The 6,868-nt window shown below is 45.0% G+C and overlaps 1 pseudogene; it reads right to left on the bottom strand.

Annotated features, from left to right (window-relative positions):
• Positions 1 to 675: 675 nt before the first annotated feature.
• LOC115279587 lies at positions 676 to 797 on the bottom strand (annotated as a pseudogene).
• Positions 798 to 6,868: the final 6,071 nt, after the last annotated feature.

Below are 6,868 nucleotides of genomic sequence, written 5' to 3'. Positions count from 1 at the left end.
CGTTTCTTTGATCCATTCTGACCCGTAGTCTTCAAAGTGCCCCGTGTTTCAATATAACACATTCACTCTTGGTTATTCACCCTGTTTAAGTAGATCTGCCCTATCATTTGTCTTATTGTTTAGGGAAGTATTCAGAACCCGAGAGCCATAAACATTTCAGGAGAAAGGTCTCTATTCAAACTAACATAATGCTCTATCTTTGTAAATACGCTGGCTTCTTGAAGATTATTGAGTTGTCAAACCATATAATTCCATGCGTCTGGCCCTCTCCCTTACAGATGCTCAGATAATAAAATACTGTACTTAGCTTGGTAATCACTCGGCAGTAAAACAACAACAACAACTCTTATCCAAGAGTTCTATTTTGAGAGTGTGAGGAGTTTAACAACACGGAAGTAGATAGGATTTTTTTTTAAATGTTTTATTTTAGTTTTTGAGAGACAGAGCACGAGCAGGGGAGGAGCAGAGAGAGAGGGAGACACAGAATCCGAAGCAGGTTCCAGGCTCTGAGCTGTCAGCACAGAGACTGTCACGGGGCTCAAACACATGAACGTGAGATCATGACCTGAGCCTAAGTTAGACTCTCAACCTACTGAGCCACCCAGGCGCCCCAGAAATAGATAGTATTGACCTTCTATTCCAGGAAATAAAAACAAACTATAAGACCCCTGATTCTCAAAATTTAAAGCTCCCATTTGAATGGAGATTTCATAATTCTCTTTTTACTTTTCCTTCTCTTCTAAACATAGGAATAGAGAATAACAAACTATAGAAATGATCCCTGAAAGTATAGTCTTAGGAATGGAGAATAAAAATAAGTAATGTTTATTGGTGCTTCCTGTTTCGGTCACTGTCCTAGGCTTTTTACGAGTGTCATCTTATTCAATTCAACCGCCCTCTGAAGTTGGTATTTTAGAGTTGCAGAACTAGATACTTTTACATTGAGCAATTTGTTCAAAGCCTATGGCTTCGGATAGCTTAGGATAGTTAGAAAGAAGTAGGGTTGTAATCTAGCCAGGACAAGGCAAAGCCCACACCTTCCCCCACCGGCTGTACACGTCCCTTATTTCTGCAGCTTTTCACATTTTCACTCCCCCATATGAAGGCATTGTAAAAAGAGATAAAGGTAATTGATCCCAATACTACTCTAAGCATACTTGTGCTAGGTATCAGGGGTCCTAAGGCTGTGAAAGCTTGGAGCTTGCAGACCCTATGGCAAACAGGGCTGCAGAAGAATTAACCAGCCTGAGCTTTACTGTGCTCTCAATGTTTGGTTTTGTTTTCCTCAGAGGTAAAGAAATGTAGTTTATTGAGATTGTGCAAGACATTTTTCAAAAGTGAGAATTATATACAGAAGCTGTCAAGGGTTTGGAATGCTGTTCTACAAGATGACATACACATCTGAAATGAAAGAAACAGAGAGACAAGATGACACTGGAGTTGCCAAGTGCATGAACTATAAATTAAAAACACCCCCACCCCAATCTACAATTCTCCACGTCTTTCAGGAGCCAGTGTATGTGTCAGGAAGCTCTTCAGTACAACAAAATGACAAAACCAGTCTTTTTATCCAGGAACCGAATCCACTCCGCAGATCACCTGGACCTTCGGGGCCCCTCTCCTGTGCTATTTCATGACAAAGAACACTGTCACCTCCCGCCAACGTCGCGTCTTACTATCACTTCAAGAGCAGAAAATGGAGATGGGGTTGACAGGGCGCACGGAGTCAAACGTTTCGAAAGACTCCTTAGAGTCAATGAATGGTTTGGTGGAGAATCCGTTATACAGTCAACGATACGGATTAATTTGTAAATTTCCTCCTGGAGGATAAGTTTTTTCATTCACTTTCACGTCCCCTCCAGAAGCCTTTGATTTGTGTGCAGACTCAGTCAGTCCGAAGGGGCGAAATGAATAATAATCCAAATAATAGGCACAGTCAGGAGCTGCAAAGAAACGAAAGGTGCTGAGGAGGCAAAGCCCACGGCAGGGAAAATGGGAGTGGGGGGTGGGGCAGGCAGGGGATAGAGGCGAGTTTCCTTAAGCTACAAGGGTCTCAAGTCTTGTGTCTGCAAGGCAAGGAGAACACTGACTTCACAGGGCTGGGGGTTGTTTAGATCTGTTCACGTTGCGGACAGTACCTTGTGAAGGACGGAGTGCTGTGCGGGTGGGCAGGATCCTAACAGTCTCTGCTTTTGCAATTCAGTGCGGGATGTGATTGACACTACCTATGTGTACAAGGCAGGGCCCAAATGACAGGCTCCGGCATAGCATCGTGGACAGAGTCAACTAGAGCTGCACTTGGCTCTGAGGCACAGGGAAGGTACAAAGAGGGGGAGGCTGTGTGTGAGGGTGGGGTTACCTGGGGACTAGGCGTGTGGGAGAGAATGGACACCCAAAGGCTTCGGGGTGTCGGAAGAGCTCAGACCCTTACAGGGAATGGAGGACCGTTTTTGAAGGGAAGGGAAGGGAGAGGACTCTTTTTTATGGGAAGAGGACCATCCAGCCACAGTCAGCTTTATCTGTGCATGTTATGCCCTGAACACTGATGGATAACATTTTCTTCTGGGTGACTTAGGAAACATTTCTAATTCTTTTTATAATCTCCCCCGTCCATAATGAATTTTCTTATTTTGCTCATTGGAGCCTTCAGGAGTATATGAAGCACTGGGGTTGTGTTAGGGCATGCGTGAGAGAAAAATTATGGGAACAGAACATTCTGGACCAAATTATATTGTGAAGCTGTAAAAACAAAGGAGAGAAAATAACAGGTTGGCTTTTTGTAATCACTTCTAGCACAAAATTTGGGGGGTATTGTAGGGGGGCTTTGGGGGAGGGGGATTGAGTGAGAGAGTTATAGTAATTGAAATTATTGCTTTAGCAGAATAGACCAAGAATTAGCTAAGCGTTCATTTACTACAAATAAATTCAGTATATCTATTTTTTTTTATGAATGTGTTTCGAGTATTAATATCTACTGGCACAACATATGTGAAACCTTCTGTGGGTTTCACAACAACTTAGAAGATAGCGCACTTTGGGGCACCTGGGTGGCTCAGTGGGTTAAGCGTCTGACTCGGCTCAGGTCATGATCTCCCAGTTCCTGGGTTCCAGCCCTGTGTCGGGCTCTGTGCTGACAGCTTAGAGCCTGGAGCCTGCTTCTCATTCTGTGTGTCCCTCTCTCTCTGCCCCTCCCCTGCTCACACTGTCTCTGTCTCTCTCTCAAACATAAACATTAAAAAATTTTTTAAGATAGGCAATTTTTAAACATCTAATATTCATAGTAGGGAAAGGCTCTCAAAGCTGACGCTGCTTACTGTTCAGGTAGCAATGGCAGCGCCAGAACTTAAATCCAGATATTCTGACTCCAGATGCAATACTATTTCCAATCACATCATGTTTCACTTCTGTGTATTAAGCAGGATTTTTTGGTTTAGGCTCTGGCATCAGAAGCTTTATTCTCATCATTACTCATCTTTCTTTTTTATGCTCCAGTGCACACTGCAATCCACAGCCTGCACCCAGCACCCACTGAATCACCCCGTCCTTTCTCTCAGTGCACACTGCAATCCACAGCCTGCACCCAGCACCCACTGAATCACCCCGTCCTTTCTCTCAGCCCCTCACATCAACCTCTCCAGGCCCTCCCATCCCCCTGCCTAAACTGCCTTGCAAGTTGCCCTCTTCCCCGCATCCTGCCAATAGGATGCTGTGAAACAACCCACACTTTCTTTTCCTTCCCCTGGAGAGCTACCAGTATTGGTGGAGGGATCGGAGTTGATCTCAAGCCTGTTTATCTGTGGACTCTAAACATCATGAAGAAAAACAAAAAAATCAAGCCCCTGGACAGGTTTGGTGGACGAACTGATTTTTAGATATAATTTACAAGTCTTCCTGGAAGAAAGCAGGTGCTTCGTCAATTCAACTTTCTCATTCACTCTTACATCCCCTACAGAAGCGTACAAGACTTTGCATGTTGGTGTGCAAGAGCTCCCCCCGGGTTACAGAGGAAAGGCCCCGCACCCTGAGACAGTGCAGCAGGCGCGCGGCGCTGAAGGCGGGAGGCGGGCGTCACACTGGCCACTCTGCACTCTCAACCACCGACAGCCGACGCCACTCATGATGGTAAGCCTGTCGATGAAAACGGCTCCAGTGCTTTAACGGAAAAGCAGACCAAGCCCACCTTTTTTAGCTCCTTTGCAGAATAAAGCACTTGACACTGCCTGATGGTTCTCATTTTCTTATTCTGCAAAATAAAAGCAGAAGGTGGGGACTCAAGAGAATGCATAGGCAGCTTTAATTGCCTAATTTTACCACATCTGACTGTGTACGCAGCTCCCAGGGGAATACACAGTGAGTGTTACTGGGGAGGAGGAGGAAGATGAAGAGGAAGGACATTAATTCTCACTGGCAGGCCGAAAGACAACACACGTGAGCTGAACCTGAAGGCGGCGCTTACCTGCAGCCCTTGAGGGATGGCCGTTCAAGTTGAGAAAATGGGGTGGGTTCGGCCCATGGAGAATGTGACAGCAAGCTACCCTGCACAGCAAGGATACAGCCAGACATCTTCCTGTCTGTCTCCCTCACTGAAATGTAACGTCTCTGATGACACAGTCTTGGTCTTGTCTGTCCAAAAGTAGACCTGCTCCCAACCGCCCCAAGCCTGCACGCACCCTTCACAAACATCCCCAGATCTTAGAGGACCTGGTAAACCAAAGGAAGGAATTTGGACATTTATCGTGAGGCGAGGGACAGGACTTGGAGATTGGAGCAGGACTTAGTGTGTTTGCATCTTGGAAAGATTCTCCTTGGCTGCAGTATAGAAAAGGAATCAGGAGTCAGGCAAGAATTTATAGAGGAAAACAGTTGTGAGGGTCGCAGTGACTCAGGGTCATTGTAAGACCCTGTCTCAGCACCTCAGAATCACTCTCCTAAATCCCAACTGGATTTGACCCTCTCCAACTCATAGCTTCCCTTTAGGTACAGAGAAGGTTTAAAGTCTCAAGCAGAGGGTTCGAGGCCCCTCATGTGTACCTACTCTGCCTTTTATTTTTTCCTTCAGAGACTCTGGCCTCAAGCAGGAAGGACTAATCCCCCCAAAGCCCCACACGCACATATCCCTATGTGTTTATTAAGGGACTTAGCGTCTTAGAAGCCTTGTTCCTACCATGGTGCTCAGTTCCTTCTCCCCAACAGCACAGGGAAGTTCTCTGAGGGCTAGATGGTGACTTCATGCATGTTCCTCCCACCCGTTTAGCCCCAGCCCTTTGCATGTAATAGGCACTTGGCAAATATTTGTTGAGCAGAATTGAACTGTAATAGCAGTACTTGCACTTGGATTCATTTAGTATTTATTGAGCACCAGAAACCAGAAACAAAAAGACTGATCCATTTAATTACATTAAAATATAAAACACGGCACAGAAATTTTAAGTGAAAAGACAAAATATATGAATCACAAATGACAGATAGGTAGATTCCTTACTATCCCACGAGTCCCCCAAATCATCCACACCAACAATTTAAACAAACAAAAAAAGCAGGCAAAGGAGGAAATCAATACACTCATTCCATTTTTCATTCATCAATTGTAAGGATGAAAGGGCTTTAAAGCACCCAGTGGGACAGAGGGTGTGAGGAAAGAAACACTCACAGGCTTTGTTCATGAGAGCAGAAATTGGTACGCTCCCCCCGGGACAGTGATTTGTCAATACCTATAATATTTAAAATGCAGAAGCCTTTATAACCTAGAAATACTTATTCTTGGAAATGTATTATAGAGATTAGAACAGAACAGGAAAACAGCCATACATAAAGATGTTTGTTCCAACCCTGTCTCTAATAGCAAACCCATCAATGGGAGACTGTTTCAACGGCAGTATAACTACACAAGGGAAAACTGCAGCCATGGAAAGGAATGGAGTACGGGCCTGGGAGCTCAGTCAGTTAAGCATCTGACTTTGGCTCAGGTCATGATCTGTTTGTGAGTTCCAGCCCCATGTTGGGAGCCTGGAACCTGCTTCAGATGCTGTGTCTTCCTCTCTCTCTGCCCCTTCACTGGCTCATACTCTCTCTTTCAAAAATAAACAAACATTAAGGGGCACCTGGGTGGCTCAGTCAGTTAAATGTCTGACTTCATCTCAGGCCATGATCTCACCGTTCATGAGTTCAAGCCCCGCGTCGGGCTCTGTGCTGACAGCTCAGAGCCTGGAGCCTGCTTCAGATTCTGTGTCTCCCTCTCTCTCTGCCCCTCCCCTGCTCGCTCTCTGTCTCTCAAAAACAAGCAAACATTAAAAAATATTTAAAAAATAAACACTAAATAAAAGAATAGAGTAAATCTATAATCACTGGTGGAGAATTATTCCAAACTATATCACTAAGTGAAAAAAGCATCCCTGCTTACGCATTAGGATGTTCCTTTTGCACAGGACAGACAGACAGATATGCCTGGATATGCATCAAAAAACTTGAAAACCTCTTGACATCGGCTGCTTCTGGGCAGATTTATTTACACTGTCTACCCTTTTGCACTGTTTGGACCTTCGAACATTGTGCATCCTTTTGCATTGTTTGAGCGCGTTTTTCAAGGCGTTCAAAAGCCACCCCTCCCCAAGTACGTACACATCAGTTGATGGTGTACACACACTGGACGCTCACCAGGTATTATGGCTGGAGAACCGTGAATGACACTGCTTGTAACCTCCAGGAGCTTTCAAGGAAGGGATTCTTAAGTGGATTTTTACACACTACACACACAGCGTGCCACGCTCTCCCACTGCATGGAGAATCTGCAGGGAGCTGCTTCCTCCCAAGAGTGAGATGCAGGCGAACACACTAAAATGCCTTCTACACATTTTTAGTTGATAGTAGA

This window comes from Suricata suricatta, chromosome 15, assembly GCF_006229205.1.
Source record: "Suricata suricatta isolate VVHF042 chromosome 15, meerkat_22Aug2017_6uvM2_HiC, whole genome shotgun sequence".
In the NCBI taxonomy this organism is placed as follows: domain Eukaryota; kingdom Metazoa; phylum Chordata; class Mammalia; order Carnivora; family Herpestidae; genus Suricata; species Suricata suricatta.
The sequence above is the reverse complement of the archived record's forward strand: the minus strand, read 5'-3'. Positions and strand labels throughout refer to the sequence as shown.